This window comes from Equus caballus, chromosome 14, assembly GCF_041296265.1.
Source record: "Equus caballus isolate H_3958 breed thoroughbred chromosome 14, TB-T2T, whole genome shotgun sequence".
NCBI classification, from domain to species: Eukaryota; Metazoa; Chordata; class Mammalia; order Perissodactyla; family Equidae; genus Equus; species Equus caballus.
Window position 1 is genome coordinate 72,023,090 of NC_091697.1, and position 21,006 is coordinate 72,044,095.

General features: G+C 45.3%; 1 long non-coding RNA gene across 1 annotated transcript; it reads right to left on the reverse strand.

The window, feature by feature from the left end:
- Positions 1-1,279: 1,279 nt before the first annotated feature.
- LOC138917319 (uncharacterized) lies at positions 1,280-20,086 on the reverse strand. The gene is made up of 3 exons (XR_011425141.1): positions 19,961-20,086; positions 13,242-13,565; positions 1,280-2,249 (listed from the first exon to the last, which is right to left on the reverse strand). It is a non-coding gene; the product is annotated as an uncharacterized lncRNA (long non-coding RNA).
- Between the last annotated feature and the right edge of the window lie 920 nt (positions 20,087-21,006).

Consider the following 21,006-nt stretch of genomic DNA (forward strand, 5'->3'; position numbering starts at 1 on the left):
CGCCCTGATCAATACTTGGATACCTGCCCATCCCCCACCCCACAGCCCTTTTGGGGATCGTGAGTCCTTGTAATTGGTGAAGGGACATACTTTCTGGCAATGGACCATATCCACATCTCCTCCCAAGTATTACAAACAAAAGCAAAGTCACCCACTTTCATATGATCCCTGGGAAGAATACATGATGTGGAGCTAAACCAGATAGCGATTAGGAGAGCCTTTCAACCTCTCCATTAAGCACATTGCTCTCTGGTTTGCTAGGATATTGTATATGGTTCATAAGAAAATACATAGGAGAAAATCCATCACTGATGGTTACCTTCAATATTCTTATGTAGTCCAGCTTTGCTTTTGAGCACAGAAATATTGCCCACGGCCCTTCTTTCTCAGTCAGTCAATTAGCCAACCATTAACCCGATCATCTCTGCCCCAGTCTCTAAAGGACATTTAGAAGGAGTATTTGAAATAGTGGGTCCTTCATCAATCAATGAAATATATATAAATTATCTAAAAGAATATATAGTTAAACTGCTAAGACAGTAATACAGACAGCAAGTTCTCCAAGAGTTCAAAGAAAGGGCAAAAGGAGGGTAATGAGAGCTGGAAAAATCAGGGAAACTTCCTGGAGGAGGTGATATTTGAGCTACAACTTGAGAAGTGGAAACAACCTAATTGGAGCCTGAGGGGCATGAATGACTTTTCCTTAGTTGGCTGGGAGAAATGAAATTTCTGGTGGAGCTGGGGTAGGGAAGCAGAACCCAATAGACAACATGGAGAGAACTTTGGATAACGCGATGGGAAAATAACTGGCTTTTTAGTTCAGCATGTTTTTGAATGGAGTCTAGGAAAATCAGTTTGGTAGTGATACTTAGACTAAATACAGAACACACAGATGCCAAAAAGGACAGCTGATGCGAGGTACTAGATTGGGCAACTGATGTCTGTTAAGAATAAAGGGACCCTATATGTCAGCAGGAAAATAACAAAGACCTTCTTTGAAAAAATGGGCAAAGGACAGTATTAAGCATGTTGCAAAAGAAGAAAAAGATAAGAAAATGTACAACTTCACAGGAAAAATAGAAAGTTAAAAAATACAATTTGGCAGGATTAAATAAAAAGATAAAGGGCAATGTAATTGGCAAAGGGGCACTGTCATCCACTGCCACTAAGCTTATAGACTGGTACAGCCTCTCATATTTGGTTTCACCTGCAAACTTTCAACTCAGCGTCAGTCCACCTTTTAAAACTTGTCCTAAAGAAAGAATAAGAGTTTGCACAAGGATTATGTCGAGTTTATCATCATCAAAAATTAACATAACTTTTAAAATTTGAAAGTCAAGAACAATGTATGAGAAATAGGTGTGTTGGGGCCAGCCCAGTGGCATAGTGGTTAAGTTCACGTGCTCTGTTTCGGTGGCCCAAGGTTCATGTGTTGGGATCCAGGGCACGGACCTACACACCACTCATCAAGCTGTGCTGTGGCAGCATCCCACATACAAAAATAGAGGAAGATTGGCACAGGTGTTAGCTCAGAGACAATCTTCCTCAAGCAAAAAGGGGAGATTGACAACAGATATTAGCTCAGGGCCAATCTTCCTCACCAAAAAAATGAAAAAAAGAAAAAAACAGAAATAGGGATATAATACAGAAGGTTGTTTGCAATATATTATCAAACTTTTAAAAGGTATAGAGTAGATCTCACAACAATATGTGCATTGTGATCCCATTTGTGTATAAAAGTAAAATGAACAAAACTATATAAATCTAAACACATACACATATAAATAAATATATACATGCACATGCATACATCTATATTTCTCTCTCTCTCTCTATGTATATACACATACAGATACATACATATATATGCAAAGAAATATATAGATGTCTATACATCTATATGTTAGCATTCTATAACTCTAAGTAGTGGGACTATGAGTAATGCCTATTTCCTTCTTCTTTACACATTTTATGTTTATTTTATAACTTTTTCTATAATAAGCATTTATAATTTTTTTTCTTTAATTTAAAACAGTAAGTTCAGATTCTTCGGCCAGGAACCCACACTAATAAGGTGGACAGGTGTGCAGGTAATTCTCTATGATACAAATGATGCTGAGGGGCAAGGCAGTTGGAGCATCCTAGTGTGCACAGTCCAGAGCTGAGCACTGGTGTGGCCCAGCACGGAGAAGAGGCTCTGCTTCCTGAGACATGTTGCATTTCCCAGTGTGTTGTTCAAAGAACACCACCTAGAGACACGAAGGGGAGAGAAAACAGAAAAGTTAAGTGACAAACCTGAGGCCCCACAGGGAGAGAGTGGCATGAGGGTATAAAATCCGGCATCAAAGCTGCCGTTTTGTACATGACACTCAGGAAATCTAAACCATCCACTCGTAAGTGGATTCCAGGATTCTGAACGTGTTGAGAAACGAATCCACATTACAGAAGGGAGATGTTTGTTCTAGAATCTCCTTCAGTGGAGCAGAGACATTTCAATTCAGTTCAACGAGTCTAAGCATCCTCTACTGAGTTCTAAACAGCAAGACTCCACCCCTCTTCTAGAAGTAACAGTGTCAACAATGAAGATATCTTATCCTCATGAAACATTTCTTCTGTCAAATCATTCACTCTTTGCAACAGCATTATCACGTAGATACGGTGGGTATCATGACGCCCATTCTACAGATGGGGAAACGGAGGCCTAGGGGCACTGCTAGGACTTGACCTCAAAGTGCTGACTCACTCCTCTCTAGGTAACTTACTGAAGCAGTTTAAAAAACAAAACTCATTCAAAGGCAGCCATTTATTCCAACTGTGCACTGAGATGTTTGATATTGAAGCAAAGGAAAGGGCGCAATCATGCAAATCTTATTTATCATCTCGCCTCATTACACAATCAAATTAAAGCTGTTGCTACATTGAAGTGTGAGTCCAGTGTTTTGTTTTGTTAATCCCACGATGGAATTTCTGGTCTACTAATCAACCTTAAGCTGGCCTTTCCTCCTCCGGAGTGAGTGCTTTCTCCGGAAGGAGGAAACACGCTCTGTTGGAGGAAGCTGACCCTCCTAGCTCCTGTTGACCGGGGACCTGAGTGGGCCCAGGCTCTCTGCCCTTTTACCTCTCGCTCCCAGGGCTGTGTTGCCCCGTCCTAGCCTCTTCCTGATGAGAGCCTGTGTGCGCCCTGGGAGGGAGCGGGCGGGAGTCATTTCCTCCTACATTTCACATTCTGCTTCCTCACAGCCCTGTGCAGCCTCGGCCTCCGCCTTTGAAACACCCTGATGCTTTTAAAGTAGAAGCTACGATCTTCAAAACTAACCCAAGCTCAAACAGCCCTTGTAAGAGCGCAGAAGGTAGTCTCAGTTTCCTTTTGTGCTGCACAATAAACCCAGGAGGACAAAAGACTTGAGGAGCGGAGGTCCCCCGGGGGTACGGCCGGATGCAGCCTCCAGCCTGGGCAGGGCCCTGCGTGGTTCAGAAAAGAGTGTTAACAGATCTTCAGGTTTTGCTGGCTTTTTTGTTTTATTTGGCAGTTCCTCAGATGTCCTTTATTTTTTGTTTGTTTTACTTTAGAAAAAATGAATTTATATGTCTTTTAACTTAATGTAAGTTTTCAGATAGGCAATACATTTGAACAGTTCAAAAACAAATATAAAAATGAATACATGAAGAAATCTTGTTCACACCTTTGCCCTCATCTCCCCATTCTCTCCCTTCCTTATAGGTAACTTTTTCATTAGTTTCTTATGTATCCTTCCATTTTGTTATATAATATACTTATTTTCTCACTTTCTTATTGAACAGGGATTATCAACAGGCATATCACCCCCAAGGGGGTGAAAATTGGTTTTTGGAAGTGAAAAATTCTTGTCTTTTTATGTCTGAATCACAGATATACATTATACATACAGCATGTAAACAGATATATATGGTATTAAAATTTCACGGGGGGTGGCAATTAGGAAAAAAAAGTCTTAAAAAGGTTTCTTAGGGGGGTGATAATGAAAAAAAGGTTGAGAAATACTGTTACAGAAAGTTGTATACAATATACACTGCTCTGCATCTTGCTAGTTTGACTTTACAATATGTCCTAGAGATCTTTCTACATCAACTCATATAGATCTATCTCATTATTTTTTATAGCAGCATAGTATTCCATTGGGTAGACTTACCATGATTTGTTTAACCAGTTCCTGCTAATAAAATTTGTTTAACCAGTTCCTATTAGTAAATATTTGGGTTGATTCTAATCTTTGGCTATGATAATATCACAGGGAATAGCCTTCTGCATGCATTGAATATGTGCACAGATTTTTCTGTATATAGATGCCTGGAAGTGGGGCTGCTAGTCCAAGGGTGAATTCCTTTAAAATGCAGATAGATAGTGTCAGATTCTGTCATCCAATAAGTAAGAAAAAGGTTAACTACTCTTTAAATGGCGTTGTCTGACACCTCCTGAGGGTATGTGAGTGATGCTGGGCTAAGGGGTAAGGTGATTATTGGGGTTCCAGGGTCTTCTCTATGTTGTACTGTGACCATGGTGTCCCCAGCCCTGAAGAAGTGGGGTGTGCCCTTGGCTAAGCAGAGAGAGTGTCCTTTGTGACAGTACCTCAGGCATGGAAGAGGACCCTGCATCATGGGTGAGGAAGTTTCAGGCCATCTGAGGGAATATTACTTGGGATGACCTCAGGCCATGATGTGGGACTTGACAGCCCTTCCCCATAACCTGGAGCCTCCAACCTGTGAGAGAGCAGCTCCCAGTACAAGCTCAACGCAACCCTACCTTGACTTTCTCGCCTGGGAGCAAAGGGCCTGGCCAGGGAGGTTATTTCTGCATGGACTATTCAGGCTGCCACACAGCTCTGCTCCTGACACGATTCCCTTCCCACTGTCCTGCACAGGGAGGGAAGTCAAGTTGCAGTGGCCTCGTCATCCACAGAAACCTCAAAAGGCGCCTCCTCCATCATGCACGCGGGCAGGACACGCCAGGTACTGCGCCTTCCTTGAGCCCCAGTCCCACTTCAATCTGGGCCACAATTAATTGCCAGCTCTCGAGACATTTCTGCTTAATACCTCAGCCTGCTCTGCGAAGATTTTATGTGGTCCTTAAATTATTTAAACCAATGTAATCATCTCTGCTTTCAACAGAAATCTGCTGTATTCACAGATTTGAAAGCAGACTAAATGAAGCCCCCGGGCTGGCTCATTGCCACTGTGGGTTCTATTTGGATCCCCTCCTGGAGCCAGTCCTCCAGCGGGGAGCACACATCCCTGTTTCTGGTGCTTGTTAACCGAAGTCGAATACATCACAAAATACAGAAATTTACGCTGCATTACAATCACGTTTAAAGTATTGCTGGGCAGGATTTTGATTCTTATCATTTATGCAAAACTTCCTCTCCTTCCTCATTTCCCAGTCAACTCCCTAAGTCCACCTGGTCTTTCCTGCATAGTTCTGTAAGCAACTCTAGACTCCCACCCTGCTCAAAGAATACTTTTCGGGCAAGTGAATGAATTTAAATAAATAAACAAACATCTGCCATAAACATGATTTCAAGGATGGAGTGGGCACAGCGCCTCGCCTCGCCTCCACAGCTTCTCTCCATGAAGCTGAGTGCAATAAAGCTCTGTGCTGGCGAGAAACATGATAGAAGCGTCAAACGACATAAATTGTGAATCATAAGTCACAGTTCCATTTGCTCTGCCATAGTGTAAAAATTGCAAATTTTTCATCAAGAAAGAAAAGAAGAACTATGGGTGCTTTGGTATAACTCAGCTGCCATGACACCTCCATCGCCCACGTCCACCTGCCTGGCACACCTCCTCTGCCCCCATAGACCGGCCTGTCCGGGCCAGCACCTGCACAGCTTGTCTTCTCTTGGCGCACACATTCCTCACTCTCCTTCAGTTGATTGATATTTCACATGAGTTCTACTGCTGTTTCATTCATGGTAACATAAGTGGAAAAAGATGTCAAAATTGAAATCTCTCCTTTTTCTCCCTGATAATTCTCATTGTGGCTATTCCTTTCCAGCCCTTTCTCACCTTCTCTCTCCCTCCTTTTCTGCTCTTTCCCATCACCACATTTTCTCTCACCTGTTCTAGAATCCTGAAGACAGGTGGGACAGGAACCAGCAGGGCCCAGGCTTAGGAAAAACAACCAGGTCCTTTTATGAAATGATCCTCAGGACTAGTAGTTGGGCGGGGCCACTTCCCAAAATTTGAGGGATCACACTGTGTTTATGACAAAAATTCCATGGCTTTCCCAAAGCCCTTCCTAGATCTCAGGTGTGACTGAATCTCCAACTTCTATGTCTACATCCCACCTCCGGCCTTATTGGGCCAACCTCTACACAGTGAGCCAAGCAGTATCGCCAGATGCCAGGCACTACTAGGCAGGCCTAGGCCCAGTGGTGATTTATTTATTACTGGTTGACTGCTGGATGGCTTGGTTTGGGCTATGGACTCAGAGGGTCAAGACTAGCTTTATATCCCCCCCACCACACCACACAGAGGGTCTCAATACTGCCTCTGAGCAATGATAGCACAGGATGACAGGCTGAGACAGAAAGGATGATCATCTGATGTATTATATTTTAAAAAATGTGTTAATAGTGTTATCTAAGTCTAAATCAGTTGTATCAAATCCCCTATAACTCAAAAGTAATGGAGGCAAATTGGATCAACTTCTAAAGAATAACAGTTTTATTTATTCTTTAGCCATCTACTTATTTGTAAGTGTATCAATGTGCAAAATAAATATGTAGCAATATGCAAAGTAAACAAACTGTAGCAATATGCAAAATGCTATCTGGTGGAGTAGAAAGATAGACAGGATGCGCCCCTGACATCAGGAAGTTTAAAGGAGATGATGTAATAAGAAGAAGAAGACACACAACTCACATTGCTCAGCACTACCAGTCATTGTCCTACATGCTCAACATGGATTTGCTAACTTCATTTGCACAACAGTCTTATGTAATAGTTGATTACTATCCCCACCTTACAGATGAAAGTGATGCACAGAGAGGCTAAGTGATTTGCCCAAGGTCACACAATAAATGCCTAAGCCAGGATTTGTGCCTAGAAAACCTACCTCCAGAATCCACACACTTAACCACTATACTAGGAAGCTAGATGACCATTAGAGGATGCAGAAATGAGTGGGATCCCTAACATAGGATACCATAGCCATGGGAATCTAGAGGAAAAGGACATCAGCTCTGGGTGGGGACAGGAGCACTGGGGTCTCAGCCAAGGCTTCTTGGAGGATATAGGGTTTGCACCCAACATTAAGAATGGATGAGTTTGGAAAACTGGAGCTGGCAGAGGGGCTTTCCAGGTAGAAATGATGTGGTCTTAGAAGTGACAGAGAAACACACGGCTTGCAGAGGAACAGTAAAAGGTGCAGCTAAAGAGTTAAAGGAGAATCATATGAGATAGGACTGAACATGGTTTGGAGAGAGGAGGTCATGCATTTTATATTGTAAAATAAATCTTCCAAGTATTATAGGGCTCATTTAGGTCAGATTCCCTCACAGAGAAGCATATAAATGGCAGGATGTAGGAGCATCTGCCTGGGGGTGCTAGGAAAAATGAGGGGGCCTGGAGGCACCTGGTAATGGAGTATTAAACCCAGGCAGTCCCACTTCTGCTGTTGCTGCAAAACTCTCCTAGGGAAACAGAACTTTTTATTATCGCAGTTTGAAGAGGCCCAAGCCCATGCCCCAAACTGGCCCAGTTCCCTTTCTGAGGTGGAGTGTCATGAAGTTCCAAAGAGAAATGACTTGATCTCACGGATGGCTGCTCCAGCTCGCTGGTGACTAGTCTGGGGCCACGTCCTGTGCCCTGGGTCTCAGTGAACACAGGCCCTGCTGGAGACAGCTCGCAGCTTCTTTCCTTAAGTTTAATGGCTTGTCCCATTGCTGAAAATACCATTCTTAAAACCATGTGGCCTCTGGTGCTCTGTTCAGAGCTGTCCCAGCCCCAGTTACAGGTAGAGCGACTTATGCCGAGAAGAGCTGGCACCTGGCTAGCCCGGACAACGCAGGTCGAGGGTGATGCATCACCAGGGCCTGCCTGGGCCCAGCCTGCAGCTCAGGCCTCGCCCAGAGTGGGAAGATGTACAGAAGTGATGATGGTTTCAGCCTTCCTGAAACTGAGGAGGCCTGGCCAGAAAGGGCATGAGGAAAAGAGTGGGACGGATGGGGGTGATCATCAGTCTCTTGGTTTCTACAGGCTCTCGATTGCTCATTTGATTAAACATCTAACTTGGGTGAACAGATGGTAATAACATCAAACGCTTCCACTTCCTCTGGCTTTTCCTTCCTCATCCTCCAAAGAGTTCCAAGTTGTTGTTGTTTTTCTTTTTTTGGTTTTGTCTTGTTTTTGTTTTTTAACAAAGGAAATTAGACAAAGCAGAACAGAGAAATCTTTGGCACACTGTTTGAGGGAGGAGAGAGGGATGTTTTCTTTGCAAAAGACAGTCCTTGCTGGCAGTCTTTTCTGTTCTCCTTGGATCCGTGGCTAAGGAAAGGCATCATACTAGTGAAGAGCAACGGGGTTTCAATTCCTGGGCACAAGACCATATCAGGCAAATTAATTGGGCTTCTGCTCTCAGCTGAAATCTTTTGCAGGAAAGAGCATGACGACACGGAGGAGGCAGCCGGTACAGAGATGCGCTTCCCATAATAAATTCTCCCTCCGTGCTGGGGAAAATAAAGCATTTTCTTACACGTTCGTTTGTCAGACATCTCGGGCATACCGAGGTGAGAGAGGGAAAGAAAAAATAACAAAACCCAAAATAGCACAGCATTGCATGGGGAGGATGATAAAATGACGGCACTTTGAATGGTGACAGACGTTGAGGTTTCATTTTATCACTCTATGAAAGTGCACCTCGGGAGGTTCGCTGTTTTCCTTCCTGCTCCTTCTCCACGTCCCGATGTTTTCCTCACATGAATGTGTACAATGCCGCATATTTTACTTCAATTTTGGATGTTTTTCCTCATCTCGTCCCACTTCAGATCCACGCAGCCTTGCTGCTCAGTGATGGCTGTGCGTTTGCCCCTGCGTGGCGAATCCAGGGGCCACTCCTGCAGAAACGTTTGCAGCCCCAGCTGGCCCCTGGGCCACATTATTCAAAAACTGGGTACAGCTGCTGCCCCTTGGAAGGCAAATGTCTCCCCCAAATCTGGGAAATGGGGTTCCTGGCATGTCTTCGCATAGTCAGTTCACAGAAGCCAGGCAATAAACATCTGCTGGACTGACAGGAAGCAGCTGCATCGCTCACTTCCAGCCATGGCAACTGAAGCAGCGTTTTCATCTTCATCATGCCAATTTTGTGATGAACAGGTTGTTCCTCCAGTTGTGGTCATGGGCACAAGTCCAGCCACTTCTACAGCAACCCCAAACCGACCTGAACAGCCCAGGAGAGAGAGGGGGTGCCGCGTGCCTCAGTCCCTCCCCTCTGAAATGGGGGTGTTTAGGGTCTCCACTGCATCGTTTGCATGTGATCTCTTAGACAAGGTGTGACCACTATACCTGCACATAATAAGGCCCTCCCAAATGTTATCTGCTATACTCATTGGATCAGGCAGGATTTGATCAGAGAAGCAGAGCTGCTGATCAGAGAAGCAGAGCCGCTGTGGATGATCTAGAATAGGATTTGTTAGAGTTTGCAGGAGTTAGACCTGCAACGGAGGCTCCAGGCTACCTCGTGAAGCAGCCGCTGCCTCCACACCTAGTGTGGAGCCTGCAGTTATTCAGCCACACCATCAGTCGAGAAGGAAGCAGATGTGGGTGACAGCAAGGACAAACTGGAACCTGCCAAGATGAACTGAGACTCACATGACAACTGGAACCTGGGGGGAAAACTGCAACCCGCTTCTGCACCTCCCCACCTCCATGCCGTGGTGACCTGCAGGAGGAGCGGGTGCTCTATGCTAAGAGCTACATGTGCACTTGGCCCAGAACGTGAAGAAGCTGGAGGAGATCTGGTAGGACCTGGCAGGGCTGCAGAGCCAGGTGCTGCCCCGAACCACCTGGGTGAGCCCGCAGATCGGCATCGATGTGTGTCAGCTGCTGTCGTGCTTGGCACCCTGCATCCACATTCAGAGCTTAAGAAGAATGGCTCCTGCTTTACCTCCAGCTACCAAATTTCATTCAAAATGTCTCATGTAGTCATTGCTAACCCAGAAACATGCGGGACAGGAAACTCGTGACTGTAACTCCAGTTTAGCTAAGTTGCTACAGTACAAACCACCATAATACTTGTTAAGAGAGCTGTGACCTTTCACCTCCATGTCCCTCACCCCCACCTGTGGAAGAAATACCAATCCCAATCATCCTCATCAAGGCCCATGCTTATGTGTTTTGCTCACAGCCGTATCCCTGGGCCTAGAAGGTGCTCAGTGAATTTTGGTTGAATGAATCAATTCAGAGACAATCAGACAAACTCGGATCTTTGCACAAGTCTTCAGCCCACTTTGTTTTATTACACAGGCTATGAATTAACAAGCATTTGCTGAGTACCTATTTTGAGCCAGACACTGGCTGGATACTGAGGAAAATGCAAAGAAATAGGAAAAGCCACTCATGCCCTCCAAATGGTAGCCATCTGGCTTAAGAGGTGACACGGATTCATCTAAAGCTAATATCACAGTGCTATAGTTGGTAAGAGGCAGCGAGTGCTAAGGAAAACTCTAGGAAATCTTACAAGTGACTTCAGGAAGGCTTCCCAGAGGTGGTGAGACTTCAGCCGGTGCACGAAGATAGATGGAGAGGAGATGGAAAAGGAGAAAGACAACAACAAAGGAACAGAAGACAGAGTTCAAAAGCCCATCGGGGGCAGGTGAAGGCCTCAACCCCGCTGACTTTTTAACTTTGTGTAGAGAATGGGAGGACAGAAGTTGGGGCTCACATTGAGGATGAGACCAAGATGTGGTCCCCCACTGCCTGAGCTCTCCTAGCACTGTGGGTGGAAAATGTGACCATGTTGATCTTCAAGGATGGTGAAAATAACCGACACTCACTAGGCATGTACAGTGTGTCAGTGCTGTTACGTTCCTCGCTTAATCCCAGGCTAACCATCGACTAGTTCTGATCATCCCCATTGCTGGATGAGGAACCGAGGCTTAGAAAGATGAAATTCCATGCCTAGCCCATATGTGGTCAAACTGGGTTCTGAATTTATGCCAGCGCCTGCAGCTCCATCCCTCAGCTCTGCACCAGCATGGACATGTCTGCTGTCAAGGATGATTCCTCCCTAACCGCTCCAAGGCTGTCCAGTCAGGCCTGCAGTTCAAAATCCTACTGACAAAGATGTTCTGTAAATGCTCAGCGACCAATCAAATGTTAAGCTCACGAGGGCCTTCTTCTGTCATTTACTTTTAGTTTTGATTAGGGAAGGAAATACCCCAGAATTTAAACTAGCTGAATTGTGAGAGAATTCTGCTGCCTAAGAAAGTACCTTTGTTTACCCAGGAGGAAGGACTGGGGAGAGAGCCCACACTGTGGTACAGCACGTATTTATCTTGGAATGACCATTTGCTATCTCTTTGCTTTTTATTTTACAGGGGTTTTCCCTTGTAGATTGTGAGTTTCTTTTGTGAAAGACGTGTTCAGTTTGTAAATTGAAATGCACTCATTAATATCAGCAATGAAAATGTGCTTGAACACAGCAATCATCACCTAAGCGCCCAGCCCCTGACAGCCCTCCAAACAGATCGGAGGCCTGTCCTGCCCCGTGCTGGGGTGGAGCCCACCCTCCATCCCCCCCACCCAGAACTGCTCCAGCCAGGAGAGGCCCGGCTGAGGCAATGAAGCAGGAATGGGAAAGGAGCTCAAGCTAGTAAATGTGTCAATTTATTTGGACTCCCTGCAATTTAGAAGCTGATTTCAAAGAAAAATTGCTTCAGGCCTCAGACTCCTTCTGTTGTTGCCAACTGTGGCCCATTTTTACAGCTGACTGACCACCGGCTAAAAACTCGGGTCTCTGGTAGGCCCGTGGCAGGCCGTGACGGCTCCTTGCTGCCTCCCAGCAGAATCATAAGCATAATTACAGCTAATGGAGGCAGGTTGGGGCAGGCCATTCCCCCCCACGTCACCAGCACCTGCTTCCCCAGGGACTGCGCCGCAGCTCTCACATGCAGCTGTTTGTTGTGAAGCCCGAGTCAACAGCTGACATGATTCATTAGAGCTTCACACTCTCCACGGCAATCCCCTCACGCCTCTTGAACCCTGTCTGCTCCCGCTCACACACAGCCCAGTCCACTGGCCTCATGCTCCCTGCCTTCCCTCTCTCCCACCCTCACCCCATGCGACCTCAAAGGTTAATTATGCCGCCTCAAGGCCTCCACCCAGAAGGAAAATAAATAGTCTGATTTCCCTGGGAGTGACCAGGCAGGGGGGCAAGAAATCCACCTCCCTACACATATAAATCATAGCCTAGGCCTTTTTCTTCAGCAGCTTAAATCTGAGTATGCCTCATTTAAAATCCATCTCTCTCGTGTTGCCAGCCTGAGATTGGGGATAAGGGGTTATCAGACTGCTCTGTGGTAATAAGGAACACATTAATCTCAGCTGAGTTTCCAGAGAGATTCATTTTTTTTTGGTTCAGAAAGAGCAGTTATTTAAATAGAGTTGTTTGGAGGATGAACCATTAATAGGTTGTCCCCTCAGCAAACCCTTTAAGGACCTGTTAACAGAGCCTCAGTTGTTCGGAGGGGTGATTCCTCTGCACGGCTTATCTCAGGGCAATTGGAGGATGTGTTACGTCTGCTCAAAGAGAACCTGTTCTGAGGAAACAGGCGATCTGGGGGAAGCTCCGGGGGCATGGCGCCTCAGCCAGCAGGGTTACTCTAGGCTGAGATAAGACATGAAAGGCAAGGAGCAAATGGAAGCAGCCACCTGCATGTGGGCCCAGTGGACAGAGAGGGGTAGACCAGATGACCTTTCTCCTTTGCTGCACCCTAGCCTTGGGATCCTTGCCTGAACTTTCTCCGTTTGTGAAGACAACAGTCTAGACGAATGGAGATAACCTTTCCAGACCAATCACAACCTTTTCGCTGGGACATTTGCATGCAATTCTTATGAAAAGGTCACCCAGAAAACTCCGTGGTCAAAGGGCATCCTTCCAAACAACAAATGTGACAATTAAAACAAAGCACCCTTCTCATTTGATGGCGCGGAAGCAGCTGGGCTCCAGAATGGCTTGGCTGGCCCAGGCCTGTGGCATTTGTTACCTGAGGGAAACAATAGCAGCTCTGTAGGCATTTCTGTCTGAAAGGGCAGGAGCTGTGGCCGGCTTCTCAGTTCAGGCCGACAAGAGACGGGCGTCAGAAGACTTCCCATCAAGCCTGCAGGGCAGTTTCACATCTTCCCCAGCCTCCTCAGGATTCCTGCCCCTGCCTCTGGTTGTGTGCAAGTGTATGTGCTACCGGTGAAGACAATATTTTGACTCCAGAGTAGGGCTCGAAGCGTGAAGCACAAGGCAGGCCTAGAGGCTGTAGGTGTGTCTCTTTCATTCCACTCTGAAATAGCCAGATGTCCATGGCTTCATCCTCGAGCTGAAAAATGTGTTGGATTATTAGTGCCAAAGATACATTTCTCACCTTCTCCCAGCTTTTTCCAGTCTCCCATGGAACTGGGTCTTTCATGGAAGTGATAATTTATGGATAGCTTATGGATCTTCTAAAAAGACCCTCAAATGCCCATATATGCTGGCTATATTGGTGGGCAACTGACCCATGTAAAGCCTTAGGTGGTCTACTTTTGAACCATTGCTTTCCACCCATACTCCTCCTGCACAGCTTATTGGACCAGGGATAGGAGACCAACCTACAAAAAGAACCAACTGATACCTTTCCGATGACCTATGACCCACATATTTTCAAAAAAAAAGGAGGAAGAACTGAATCTATTCAATTCTCCTTCTCATATGGACCACCAATCAGAGGAGAATTTCCTACTGGCAGGAGAAATGACTTCTAAAGAGTTATGAAGTAAACTTAGAACTAAAGAAGCCAAGATTAAGGCCAAGCTGGAGCCGCAGGCAAGCACAAGGAGCGCCAATGGCTGGGAGTGGGAGAGAGAGGCTATCCCACGGCAGGTAGATACTTCATCTGATGGTTGAGTACTTGAGTGAGGACCCTGCCAGAGCCTCCTTGAATTGTGCTGTTCCATTTCCAGGTGCCCCAGCTCAAGGTTGGTTTCTGTCCAGGGTCTCTGCCTTCCTCACTGCTCCACACTGACCTTGACATTAATCCCTCTTTACTTAGGCTTGCTTCAAGAAGTCTCTATTCCTTCCCTGAAAACAAGCCTGGAAAAAACCAGCAGACATCTTAGGAAGACTTCTTTCCCAAGGCCCAACAAGAAAAGGGTGATTATATTAAGAACACATTTAATTGTTGCTATTCTATTTGATTAAAGGAAGAAGGACAAAAGCCCTGATTTATGAGGCAATCACCAGACCCAGAGAGGATGATGCAGGCAGCCACAGGCAGTGCCATTTGTACAGATTGAGTAACCAGATTGCCTCAGAGGGAGAAAGACAGGCATCTGATCTCTTCTGCCAGAAAGGCTGTCCATTTGGAGATTCAAAAAACTGAAGTCATGCCAGGCAGCTCTCAGGTCTCCCTTTGGACAGGGCCAGGAACACCAGCGCCACAGCAGACACGGCCTGAGAAGAGGTTGAAAGCCTGTTCTGCCTTATTCCTTTAGCCTCTTAGAACTGGACAAAAGATCAGAGGCTACAGGAGGGTTAAGTAGATTCAGATTCTAGGCTGGGTGTCAATCAATTAGGTGTTCTATCTTTTTTCGGTTTGATTTACAATAAACATGCTCTAGGCAAGGGAAAATGCACGGTATTTTTATAAATATCAAGAAGTATCTATGCCATTACACATTCTTCACAACTTGTTTGAGGAAGCTGGGAGGACAAAGGTGGAGCAGGACCTAAACTAGGAAAAGAACTCAACTAGCCAGAATTCAACTAACCAAACTTCTTAATCAGACATTTTACTTTCTACTTTCATAAACATAAAAGGTCAAATGACCCCAAAAAATCAGTTTAAAAAAATCAAACAAGGTTAAGTCTTAGAAGCTATGTATAGAGCTCTCTAGAATGATGACCTTGAGATATTGTACATCTTGAATCATGCGAAAATGTTTGTTATACTCATTAAACTCTATTTACTAAGTCATGGATGTGGCTGCAAATATTTTGGAAAGATTTGCAACAAGCGAAGTTTCTATTTTGTGCTCAGAGAAGCAGGGAAGTGGATGTTTAAATGCCCACCCATGAGATCTAAACCTCCTTCATTAAGACCATGTTATAACAGCCTGGACATCGCATTCTCCTGTGAGAAGAGGGATCCCAAGGAGGGATTTCTCAGCTGCCCCTAACTGGACCAGGGCCTCAAGCACTCAGAGGCATGAGTGAGCCGTTGGCCATAAGTGACTCTTGGGATTGGAACAAGGGGTCAAGAAATGTGGATTCCAGGCCCAGCAGTGTCAATCAAGGCAGGACCTTGGGAAAGTTTGGCTGTCACTTTCCTCTCATGTAAAATGAAGAGATCGTGTTACTGTCTAAAATGACCTATCTCCAAAGATTGTCTCACTTGCAAAACCTGTACCACCATTTGGATAGAAAACTTAGAGGCTGCTTGTCTTCATTTTAGCTCCAAACTTGAGGGAAGTTGTGGAGCAAGAGGCCTTTGACTGAATCCCATGCTTGGCATTACAATTTTGCCCTTTGGGGGAAACTCCACCGGGGATAATAATCGCACCTGTCTAGTTCTAGTTCTAATTCATAAACTCCTTTTCCTGATGCAGAAAGACCTTAAAGATTCCAGCCAGTCACTCAGATTTGACATGTAAAGATATATTTCTCTTATAGTGGGGGCTCCCTGATCAGCCCTGAGGCTGTGAGGTTTCTTTCCATCCCTCTGACCTTTAATCCCAGTCTGAACCCAGTTCTTCCAAATCCCTTTGGAAGTGAGGAAGTGGGAGTCTCATTGTGGGGGAAATGATGAGGTGCTTCCTTCCTCCCGTTGCTGAGTGAGCTCCCTCTCCAGGACTCCCACGGCCTCAGAGGCCAAGGATCAGACACCTGAGAGACAGGTCAGAATCTGGTTTCCCTTTAGACCACAGACAGTGGGTCTAATTCCACACTAATCCATTGCAACAGATGTATGTAATCTAATGTAATCAAAGTGGAAGAAAGAGCCTTCCTAATGGTTACCCTCTCAGGTTCTGAGTCATACAACTTAGACAAGTGACTTTATATACTTAAGCCTGAGTTTCCTCATCTCTAAAATGGGTTTAGAAACAGACCCCACTTCATGAGGTTGATGCACTAATTCAATGAGATAATTCATGCTGGGTACTTGGCATGTACAAAGTGTTTAGCAAGACATAGCTCCTGTTTTTATGTGTCCCAAAGATCCAAAAACCCCTTCTTTGTTTGTCCCCAAAAAGTTTCCCCTGAGGATGGACAAGGTATCAGAGAAGCTAAATTTGATGTGACCTACATGTCTCATCTGGGAGAATGAGTGGGGGCTGCAGAACTTTCTGGTTTGGGGTGGGCATGAAACAGTTCACTGGCTATGAGCCAAGAGCTCTGAGTTTTGCACCTGTGATTTCATGACTCAGTTCCAATGCACCACCTCTGCCATTTGTAGATAGAGGTGAGAAATGAGTCATTTTTGCCACTCTCCTCAAAGCCCTGATAATTTCAATCACACCTACGTTCATTAGTGTTCCACGTGAAACATAAAATAACTTTTAGTTGAGGTTTGGGCATTCGAATGCACCAAAGCTTAATTATAAAAGAAAAGGTTGTATAATTGCATACAAAGAGGAATAGCCAGGGTCTTAGTGTGGCACCTGCAGCTCAACCAGTGGGACTGAGGGTGCAAGCATGGTTCATTCATTCTGGCTCTGCTGTCTGCCAGCTGCATAGCTGCCGGCAGATTGAATCTCTCCAAGCCCACGATTCCTCCTTTATGAGGAGGAGAAGGTAAAAGCCTAGAAATACCCCTTCCTAGAGTCATGCTGGAGACAATGTCTGCAGGTGAGTATTTGTTCCTGTGGGGTCCACTGAGCTTCTCTCTGGGACCCACTGATGGCTGGTAGGCAATTCTCTTAACCATCAACAGCAACCACAAGCAGGCAGCTCATCCTCTCTTGGGACCAGTCTCCGATTTGCACCATGGGCAGCATGGCCCTGAGAGACGCAAATCCAACACCAGCAGAGGACGTGTTTCCCTGTCACCCACATGTAGTCAGCCTGGGAACAAGTTGGAGTCAACAGAGCAGGGACCACTTGATTCCCGCTAGAAATCTCTTGCCCCTAGAGAAAGTCTCGATCCAGCGGGAATGTGGCTGGGGCTTGATGACTCAGGGGGCTTGTGTCTCCAACAGGATACACAGAAAAGTCCTCCTTCTCTCCTTCCCTTGACTACCTCCAGTTCCTTCCGTGGAACTTCCCGCCCCCCATCTGATGTCCTTCAAGTCTTGTTCATGGTATTTCCTACTTTGACTTACTGTTTACTTAATTTTTTTAACTATTAAAATTTTAGTCATTAACAGCATGGACTCTGGTCTCAGACTACCTTCGTTTAAATGCTGCTCTGCCACTTACTAGCTATGTGACTTTAGCCAAGTTACTTGTCTCTCTCTTTCTCAGTTTCTGCAACTGTAAAATGGGGGTAGTGACAGCTCCTCCTTTAGAGGGTTGTTGTGAGGATTAAATGGGTTTCCACATGTAAAGCATTCAGAACAGTGTCTGGAACATAGCGAACACCGTGTTACTGCTGACTATTCTGTTGCTGCTTCCTTATGCCTCAGTGACATCTCATAATGAGCGGAGCTCTTCAGAGGTTTCATCTCCCGGGAGAGAGTGAAGAGAGACTGCCCAGTCAGCTCTCCACTCAGGACGTTGAGTTAATCCATCATCTTGCAACACACAGTTGGACTCTCCCTCTGCCTGTTTACTGTGATCCCAGAGCAGCTCATTCTTCCTGTTCTTGGGACCGTTCCTCTTTTTCCGGCACTCTCTGTTCACTCACATTGCTGTATCTCCACCCTTCCCCCATTACACAGAGAGAAATACATATGTCTGTTTTACAAACAGATATATGCTTAATTAAAAAAATTCAAAATACCCAAATATGTCACCCTCACTACCACCATGACAATGCTCTACCCCACACTGTGGCCCAAGATGGGAGGAAAAGGGCAACTCTGCAGTGTCCCTAAGTCTGCCTCAATGTGGGAGACACAGAGGAGACTGCTTCGGTTTTTCTTAAAACTTCCCCTCAATAGCCATCTTTTTAAAAGCTTCAGCAACAAAATTCACGGAGAATGCTCTAAGGTAAACCAGTCTTTTTCAGCCACTTGGGTAAAACTTATGGAAGTAATGTTCCCAAGCCCCACACAACACCTTCTCCGTACCCAGACCCCCAATCCTCATGGCTCACAAAGGCACCTGGAACAAAATCCATCTTCAAGGAAAGCACTGGGGAAAGACGTGGGTGGAGAGAGTGCCTTTGCTGTGCCCCTAGGTCTGGCTGCCCCCCGCAACTCTGAGCACTCCTCATGGCTCTCTCGTCTCTGTGCACAAGATACTCCAGAATTTTCAAACAATGGCCCATCAGCATCCCAGTAAAACAAAAAGGCTATAGTTGGCACCTTCTTTTCTCTCTCCATTCAGGCTGTTCATACAGAAAAAAAATATTTTAAAGTCTGCAAGTTGAAAAAGGCTTTTTTTTAAAAGCAGCTACCCACATTAAAGGAAGACTGTTTAATTCTAGATCTACAGCTAGAAGATCAAAACTAGGAATAATTAAAGCCTGAGATGGCACTGTTAAGAAAGCCATTCTTATCCTCTTTGCCAAGTCCTTAAACAGGTAAACCACATATTTAAAGAAAGCACTAAGATCTGAAAATCCCAACAGGAATTTTTTTCCCTGTTTTAGACATAATGAATTCAGTCTCAGAGACTACGGAGCAGGGGTGGTTACGCTCTTTGAACCGTCTGCTGGAGAATTCTCCAGCAAAGCCGTGTGTAGGTGACTCCCTGTGATTCAGTTTCTTTCCTGTTTGGAAACAGAAGGTTACTAACCTCTGGAACAGAATTTGGCAAAGTCAGGGAATGGCAGTTTTATGCAAACAGTATTTCCTTTTTGTGGCCTTCCTTTTCATCCTATGATATTTGATTTTTAAAAGTCTTATAAATATGCTGAATTCCACTCAAGTACCCTTTCCAAACGCCCCAGAGAGAGTGTAGAACTTCAAAACAAAACCAACCAAACAAAAGAAATCTCCCTTTTCCAGAGTAGCTGGAGCCAACTGAACTTTATGTCAAACCCCATTTACAGTCTGACAGTTTATATTCCAAGGAGAAGGTGAAGCAGGCCCATTAAGGGTCGCGTGCAAAATAAGAATGCTGAAAAACATCTCATTACTGCCAAAACTGTTGGTTTTTGACTATGATTATAATTTTAAATTGTGGCTTTAAAATATCTGCCTGAGTTCTTAGATGTTATTGCTTTCAGGTCTCCACTGGCAAGGCTGTCGCTGTGGTTTCCCTTTCTCCTAAAAGGAATCTGGACAGCTGAATGATGGGCTCGTCCTTCTGTTGCATGGACCTCGTCATCATATTTTGAAACTAACTGATTCAGCCTCCTTCCCACAGGATGCCAGGTACCTTCAAGCAAACACAATGCCTGTCATTATCCTAACTTGACTGAAGGGAGATCTAAGCAATGAACTGCAGATCAGACGCAAAACCTGAAGTGGAGCCAAGATTATGCCTGGCTTGCTGGTGTCCCAAAAGAGCTGTGCCTGGATGACAGACAGGGCTGTTGGCTATACCTAACCAGGCAGCAGATGTGGGATTTGTGCAAGACAACACCATAACTCAGTTCCTTGTTGTAAAGGAGAAAAAGTAATAGCTCACCGATTCCAGAGCTGGCCAGCCTCCGTCAACTTAGTCGAACAGGATATTTTGTTGTTCTTCACTCGAAAACCAGAAAACTACCTATACCGTCGCTGCTGCTTCTGGCTGTGTCATCTGCTCGATGTCAAAACGGGCCTGAAGTGGGCAGGTGATTTCCTGCTTCGCCCTCAGGGGTAGAAGCAGAGTTGAGAGAAGGGCAATGACCAGCCATGCTGTCTTGGACTCCTGTTCCCAGCTGGGAGTCACCTTAGCCACACGGTCTCCATCATCCATGTAGAGAAAGGTGTTAGCAGAGAGGGGTAAATCTCTAAAGCAGTTGTAACTCATTCTGAGGAGACCTTATTTCTAGACTCATCAACCTGGACTATGCTCCCGGGACTGGAAGCCGGTAAGCATGCCATCAACACTCACTGGACAAACCAACAAACAAAGAAACAAGCATCAAGGGGGGATCCTGCAGCCACTTGTTCAGTAGTTTCCCCCTGAGATCAGGAGTTAAGTCGTTAGACTGTTTTATTTGACCCCGATTTTTTCATGTCACCCCAGCCCTAGAAAGGCATACATTTTTATGACTCCCTTTACCTCAAGACAAGCTACCAACTTCTTGGGAAACTTCTCTATCCTGACACCTACACTTCCAAAGTCTGGGGTAGGTATTCATCTTCTCTCTTCTTCAGGCTGCTTGATTCTCAGTGTTCTAAGAAACGTAAACATCAAAGTCTCTTTCACCATTTCTCCCCCAAAACTTCAAAGCCCCTGTGAAAATTGACCCTCAAGGTATGTCCTGATGTTTTGGAGTTCCTGGTTCAGACATGAAGATTAGGCCTTGATTAATCTGCAAGGCCAATTTCAAATATGTCACACACACAGATAAACAAGTGAGAACTTGACAGCTGCCGTTCCTGATGCCAGACTGCCTCCGTGGTGAGGAAAATGACACATGAACTCAGTCCTCCAGAGATGCTGAGAAAATATCTCAGCATAACCAGAGAATAGATATTCCTCTAATCCCTCTGTGTTCTTTGATAATATTAGCTCCATGGCTC